The sequence below is a fragment of the Mesoplodon densirostris genome, chromosome 4, assembly GCF_025265405.1.
Source record: "Mesoplodon densirostris isolate mMesDen1 chromosome 4, mMesDen1 primary haplotype, whole genome shotgun sequence".
NCBI lineage: Eukaryota > Metazoa > Chordata > Mammalia > Artiodactyla > Ziphiidae > Mesoplodon > Mesoplodon densirostris.
This window is the reverse complement of record NC_082664.1, coordinates 151190739-151198436: the sequence shown is the minus strand read 5'-3', so window position 1 is coordinate 151198436 and position 7698 is coordinate 151190739. Positions and strand designations below refer to the sequence as shown.

Below are 7698 nucleotides of genomic sequence, written 5' to 3'. Positions count from 1 at the left end.
ACCTGGGCTGGTACTTCACCTGTAGCCTCTCTTTAATGCCCCAAATAGACAACTAAACGAAAATATACTCTTGTCATAGACAGAGCAATAGTTATTATTTTCCTGATGTTACTAATAATATACGCTCATTATTTTGAAAGTAGAGAGTATAGGAAAGTATGAAGAATGAAAGATTTGGGCTTCCCTGGTGGCGCAGTGGTTGAGAGTCTGCCTACCGATGCAGGGGACACGGGATCGTGGCCCAGTCTGGGAAGATCCCACATGCCGCAGAGCGGCTGGGCCCGTGGGCCATGGCCGCTGAGCCTGCGCGTCCGGAGCCTGTGCTCCACAACGGGAGAGGCCGCAACAGTGAGAGGCCCACGTACCGCAAAAAAAAAAAAAAAAAAAAAAAAAAGAATGAAAGATTTGATTCCAATTCATGCTGTTGATGAAGCGACCCAGTGAGTAGGGAGGGGCAACAGGGATGAAAAGCAGTGGTGTGGAAGCACGAGGCTTCTCAGGATTGGAGGGGGGAATAAAGATGCAGGAGCATCAGCTACGTTCTCACTGTACTCCCTACACTTTCAAGGCCACCTCCCAGCCTCCCCAGGGTCCCAATGGCTCCGCATCTTCCACTGAGAGGAAAATAAGGTCGTCTCCCCTGTGACCACTTTGAAGCCTAACGGTTGTGAACTTTTACTTCTCCCGCAAACCCTCTCAAGCTTGTTCTCTCTGTAGACACTTGCGTGGCACCTGCCACTTGCCAGGCATGGTGCTGGGGCTACACAGCGCAGACCCATCTCCACCCCTAGAGGCCCCATCCCTAAGGGAGAGAGACAAGCAAATAGAATATGACATTCCAGAGTGTGCTAAGAGTTTAGGAGGAGAGCACACATCCTGCGCCAACACAGATGGCCAAGGAGAGCTGGAGAAGGGCCGCATAGCTTGGAAGGCTGTGATTAGCATGACTTCACCCAGCAGGTCCCAGATGGGGCCCATCAACAATGGGGCCTCCCCACTGGGCTCACAGCTTGTTGGCTCAGCTTTTGCAGAAAGCACTTAATGGGTTCCCATCTCCAAGCCCAAGACCTTTATAAGTCATGAACTAGGTATGCCACCCCTCAGCAGGACACCAGATTAAAATGACTGGAATGCAGCCTGCCTCTTGTCCTGCAGCCCAACTCCTAATTCTTCCCACACATTTCACTTAAGAGTCAAATAAAAATGCCAAAAACAAAGAAACGTGACCTGGCACTAACGGGGCAAAGAAAACAACATTTCATCACAGCAATTCATCTGTGTGTGAGCATTTCTCTTCCCGAAGTGTCCTTGATGGTAAAAGCCATGTCAACTCATGTTTCTCATGGAACTTCCACATCCCTAAATGGCTACCATGTTTTTCATCATGGCCATGTTTGAGCGTAAGCTGGGCCCACAGAACTGAGCTCTGTCAGTGATGATGTCACACAAGGGTGATCCCTTAGACCCCTGACTACTCTTCTGGGAGGCGTAGTTCTGAGAGCTGCCTGTGGAAGACACAGAAGGTCACCTAGTTGCATCAACTCAGTCAGGAGCCAGGATCCCAAGTGCTGAGAAGATGCTAGAGACCTTGGAGTTATGTTTTCCTAGGTTCACTTCCCTCTGGCAGAAGAAAGTGTTAATGCACTTCCAAGTCATCAGGTAAGGGTGGGAGGGAGACTCTCGTCTAAGCATGGGTGCTCACACAGGGAGAGGGGCCGGCTCCCAGGAAGGTGAGACAGAAAAGAGAAAGGATCTCTGGTGTGGTGCTGAATAGGTTTTCAGTGGAGGCTAGTTCAGGGTTTTTTTTAATCAGTCTCTGCCCAGTACATCCAACAGTACATGGTGCTCAGTGACTGCTTTAAATTATAAGGAATTCCTTTGCTGTACACCTGAAACTAACACAACATTGTAAATCAACTACAATATGAAATAAAAATTGAATTAAAAACTTTTTTAAAAAACTATAAGGAATTCAGGACTTCCCTGGTGGTCAAGTGGGTAAGACTCTGCACTACCAATGCAGGGGGCCTGGGTTCGATCCCTGGTTTGGGAACTGGATCCTGCATACCTGCCGCAACTAAGAGTTTGCATGCCGCAACTAAAGATCCCGTGTGCCACAACTAAGACCCGGAGCAGCCAAACTAAATATAAACAAATAATAAACAAAAATAAATAAGTATTTTTTTAAGTTAAAAAAAAAACTATAAGGAATTCATTTTGCTCTAAGTCACAAGAATTTGACAGAAGAGGCAGAGACAGATTCCTCAATTGTCCAGATTTACAGTGAGTTCATAATGACTGGTAGCAGCCTGAGAGGCTTCTGGAAGGTCTCAGACCCCACGTCTGTGCCAGGGATGGGCATGCACACTTGTATTTTCATTCCTGTCTGCCTCAAGCAGATGGAGAGGACGGAAGTCAGTGGAGAACTGGGATGGAGACGTGGTTAGCATTGGGTCATGATGAAAACTGTCTGAGCTCAAGGGAGAGGGCTGAACCAGGCTCAGCAAGGATTCCTGAAAAGCGACATACAGGGAACACTTGAGAACCCATGTGTAAAGACACTTCCTGTCATCTGAGAAAACAGCCCCATGATGCCAGGGCCAAGTGACAGAGAGATGGCATGTTCCAGACAGATAACCTGAAGATAAGAAATGGGAGAGAAGCAGAAGGGCAGGCTGTGTGGCAAGGGCCAAGATGGGGGTGCTGGTCTTCAGTGTGCCCTGGGCCCAAGGATCCTGTAGAAACCACAGGCCCGGGGTCCAAGGGGACTGAGCTTCAGCACGACATCAGAAGTTAACAAGAAAGTCATGACATGTGACGGGGTTGAGGGAACACAGCCCTTCTGAGCAGACCATGGAGGTCCCTGTGAGTCTGTTATCCTGCTGCTGAAAGACCTCTGCCCATTTTCACACACCCCAGCTCTCTGCTTTCACTCTTGGAAGCTGGGTCTCCTTGTTGAAGGACTGTCCTCAGGCTACTGGATTCTACTTTGCTGAAGCACACAGAGCCAGGAATGCCTGAGATTTTTACATCCCACCAAGAACAGCCCTTTACCAATGACCAACGAATGCAGCAGCATCAATACCCCAGCTCCCTTGCTCCTTGATGGGATATCTCCACATTGTAACTTAGTATATTTTCTCTAGAGCATCCCTGTGAGATTGCGATACACTTACCTCTGTGGAAACCTTATTTCCTTGATACTGTAGCTTGCTGAGTCTTCCTCTTCAATACCACTTCCTGGGGTGAGGTGTCCCTGGGAGCCTTCCCTGGTGTTTGAGGTCAGCTGTCCTGAGTATCCTGTGAGTGCTGTATCTTCTAGATTTGTACAGTTACGGGATGGAGGTGGTGGTAGGTCCAAGTGCCACAACACCCCTTAAGTAAATCACTTTCACAAAGAAAGTGATTTCACATTTTTCTAAGATGATATACTTCTGAAGAAGCCTGTCTCAGACAGCCCGTCTATAACAAACACTAAACTGCAGCAAAGTAAGGAATAGGAACATTCACCCTTCATTATTCTATCAGAAAAAAAGAAATTCAAAAATATTTTTAGGGACTTCCCTGGTGGGGCAGTGGTTAATACTCCATGCTCCCAATGCAGGGGACGTGGGTTTGATCCCTGGTCGGGGAACTAGATCTGACATGCGTGCTGCAACTAAGAGTTCACATGCCACAACTAAGGAGCCCCCCTGCCGCAACTAAGACCCAGCACAACCAAATAAATAAATATTTTTAAAAGATACTTTTAAAGCTATGCATACAAAGAATTTCACCTTTCCTTTTCAATAAAAATAAATTTTAAATTTTAGTAATATTTGATACTGTAGATGTGGAAAAGACCTTGTCCTCAAAGAAACCTATTTTTCCCAGGACTAGGGAACGCTATTTATCCTGGCTGACCTGAGATTTTCCCAATTTTAGCAGTGAAAATCCTATGTCCTGGAACCGAAGATAACCAGGACATTTGTTCACCTACCCAGGACCTCAACATTTCCTGGCAAGGCACACAGAGCCCCAGAAGAGGAAGGAAGCTGCTGACAGGATATAGTGGAACCACAGATGTTTAGAGCTGGTGGGGATTTCGGTGATTACAGAGCATTTTTAGGTAACAGATGAGGAAAAGGGGTCCAGAAGTTCAGAAGAACTTGTTTCCCAGAAGCTTTGGCCATCAAGGAAAGCTCCTCTCTGCCTGGTTCTTCTAGACGAATAAAGCCAAGAATCAGACCCACAAAGATCTCATTTGTGGGGAATTTTCTACATCACATTCAACTCCCCAGATGTGTGGAGAATGACCCTTCCCCTTTGACCCAAAGGTGGCTGACCAGGTCAAATGTGCATGTTCTACCTGAGTCCACATCATAAAGGGCTTAGCAACTGAATGCAAACCCGCCCTGGCAGGTTGGCTCACTGAAGAAAACACTTGAGTTTTTGAGGCTGAACTTTCTGAAGGGAGCACATGGTTTTTCCCCTGAGGACACCCGACACAAGAGCTCTTGTCATCTCATGGGACCCTCTGAAGACCCTGAGGAGGATGGAGTGGCTGAAACCCCCGCTTGTCCCTGTGGAAGAGAAGGGAAGAGGCCCTGGGCAGAAGCCCTGGAGTGGTGGCCACCACAGAGTGTGTGGCCCAGTGCTTGGCCTGCCACGGGACTCCCAAGCCAGAGGCCATTTAGGAACAAGCCCGGTATATGAGTTTCCTCGGGTTGCTGCGACCAATTACCAAAGCTTAAAACAAGAGAAATTAATTCTTTCATGATTCTGGAGACCAGAAGTCTGAAATCAGGATGTTGGCAAGGTTGGTTCCTTCTGGAGGCTCTGAGGGAGGGTCAGCTCTGTGCCTATTTCAAACCACTGGTGGCTGCCGGCAGTTTTTGGTGTTCCCTGGCTTATAGCTCTGTGCCCCCAATCTCTGCTTCCATCTCTACGTGGCCTTTCTGCATTACTGTGTCTCAAATCTCCCCCTCCTTTCTCTTATAAGGACACCAGTCATTGGATTTAGGGCCCACCAGATAATCCAGGGTGATCTCATCTCATGATCCTTAACCTGATTACATCTGCAAAGGCCCTATTTCCAAGTCAGGTTACATTCACAGGTTAGGACTTAGATATATTTGGGGGAAGGTACGATCAACCCATTCCACAAGGCAAGCGGGTAGGAAGAGTTCCAATTGCCTGGTCTTCCACAAAAACATGCAGGAGTCCAGACACTCTGTCTCAAAAGTGTGGAGGCCCAAACAGAATATCCAGAAATGCCTGGAGCAACAGAAAACATCACTGCTACCGACGTGTGAGGCCAAGGAAAATGTGTGTCGGTTCCTGAAGAAGCACTTGGATGAGCAGAGAAAACAGTTGCATGAGCTGGAAGAGCAGGTGGACGGGATGCAGAAACAGCAGGCCTGAGAGTGACAACAAACAGCTGGGCATCCTCAGTGCCAGAGGGGGAAAGGCCTGAGGGCGGTCACTGTATGATTCAGACTGCCAGAGAGCACTAACCAAGTGGGAGGTTCACGTCTATTCCCTGAGACCCTCCTTTCAGGTACTTCCATCTGCCACCATGGCCACCATGACAATTGCACAGATCTAGAAGACACAGTGCTTACAGAAGGCTCGGAACTGCTGACCTCACACCCCAGGAGACAGACACCTCACCCAAGGAGGAGGGAGGGGAGGCAGGACCTCCAGCGGAGAGTGACGTGTTCAGGATGCTGAGGACCAGTTGCACTACTCTTCAGGAATAGAATGGATTCATTGAGAAATGAAAGATGGGCGGGGAGACAGTATCCAGAAAGGCAGCTCAAAGCTTAGTAATTTGTTGGGGAAAAGGAAGGAGATGGAGCAGCGGCAGGAATTATGGTGAGGTTAAACAAACGGGGCAATGGAGACCCCTGACAGGACAGGAGCAAATGGTGCAAGTCCCTAAAACCAGCACTGCCTCTTCTTGCCCAGCAATCTCCATCAGAGAAGAGAGCAGGGCTGGTGTAAAAACAAAACAAAATAAAACAAAAATCATGCAACACGGAGACAAAGAAAAGCTGTTCTCAAAAATCTGAATCCACCTGGTTTGAGACTAATAGGTTCGCTGACAAAGGTTAGGGATTTTGTTCTTTTTTCTTTTTAATTAATTAATTAATTAATTAGGCTGCATCAGATCTTAATTGTGGCGCACGGGCTTAGTTGCCCCATTGCATGTGGGATTTTAGTTTCCCCGACCAGGGATCAAACCCATGTCCCCTGCACTGGAAGGCGGATTCTTAACCACTGGACCACCAGGGAAGTCCCTGTTCTTTTTTCTTTTGTTTTGTTTATGTTTTGCATTAGAAATATTGCCTTCTTATCTTTCTGGAGTCTATTTCTTGGAGGCCAAGATTATGCTCCAGGAATACCCTAGAATGGACAGATACCTAGGATGTGGTATGGGTAAATTCATCCCTGTATCTCTACCTTCTAACACAACATCCAAAAAAGCGATCAAAGCATGTTTTTAGCTTGATTGAATATAAGGAAATTTATCCAAGGGCAATGATGGATTTGCCCACTGGGGTACCATACTCTCCATCTGTAGGCACCTCCTTGGCCTGGAGATAATGGTGACATGTCTCACAAAAACAGAGGGACGACAGGTTGTTGACCTAAGTTTCCAATTACAATTTTTACTTTTGGGGGGTATCATTCATGCAAAAGCGTGGAGCAAATCCCAGAGAAATTTCCAGTGGACCCTGGAGACTACCAGATGATTATGGATCAATGACGAACGTTAGAGTAGGAAGAAGACCAAAGGAGGGCCTGGATCACCTCACATTTGTATATTGGACAGGATCCCATCTCCAGTTCCTTTGGCCCCTGCTGCCTAACCCAGTGTCTCTGAGTCTGGAGAGACGCTCAGCCTGGGCTCTTCCAGGAAGGAACACACACAGGAACACCTGGGATAGGCAGGGACTGGACTTGGAAGTCTTGTTCAGAGACACAGGCTGTGTGTGGATCTATAAATCACAGATGGTTGGTGCTCTTTATTTATTTTTTTGCTTCCATATGGGCCTGTCTGATTTGTGTGGGATCTGAAGGCTAGAAGAAGAGAGGACTACCATTTGGGGAGGAACAGTAAGACAGTGAGGCTGCTTGAGCCTAGAAAGAGGGGGCGTCCACTCAGATTTCAGAGATAAAGTCCTCTGTCATTCATCCATTGTAGAGGGTGTTTGGGGAAAGCTGGATCACGGCTACAGCAATGAGCTGAGATGAGATCAGCGTGGTGTGGGAGCAGGAAGTCATCCATGGGTCAGAGCACCATGTGCATGTGGAGGAGGCTCAGCTCCAGGTCAGAAACCCACAGTCATGGGCTGCCAAATTTGCATTTCTCAGCAACGGTGACGTCCTGTGAAGGTGCTTCTCTAATGGGGTGAACGAAGGGTGGAAAAGGGTACTTCCAACTCAAACAAGATGAAGATGGACATACTCCGGAACATCACAGGAAGTGTCCGTGCTGACCCACAATAGAGAGAGGGCTGGCATTCCCGGTGTGGGCCAGAGGCTGTGTTGGGCAACAGCAACTGTGCAAGAAGCATGGAGCTAGAGAATGCTGCCTTTTCGGAATAGGTGCACCAGCCATATTCTGTTCATAAAGAAAAGCAAAAACAGAGGAGGGAGTGTGTTTTAGAAGAATTACTCTGGAAAGAGGATGGTAGTTACATTTATCAAAAT

General features: G+C 47.6%; 1 non-coding gene across 1 annotated transcript; it reads left to right on the top strand.

Annotated features, from left to right (window-relative positions):
• Positions 1-1980: 1980 nt before the first annotated feature.
• On the top strand, positions 1981-2053 carry TRNAG-ACC (transfer RNA glycine (anticodon ACC)). The gene has a single exon. It is a non-coding gene; the product is annotated as a tRNA-Gly (tRNA).
• Positions 2054-7698: the final 5645 nt, after the last annotated feature.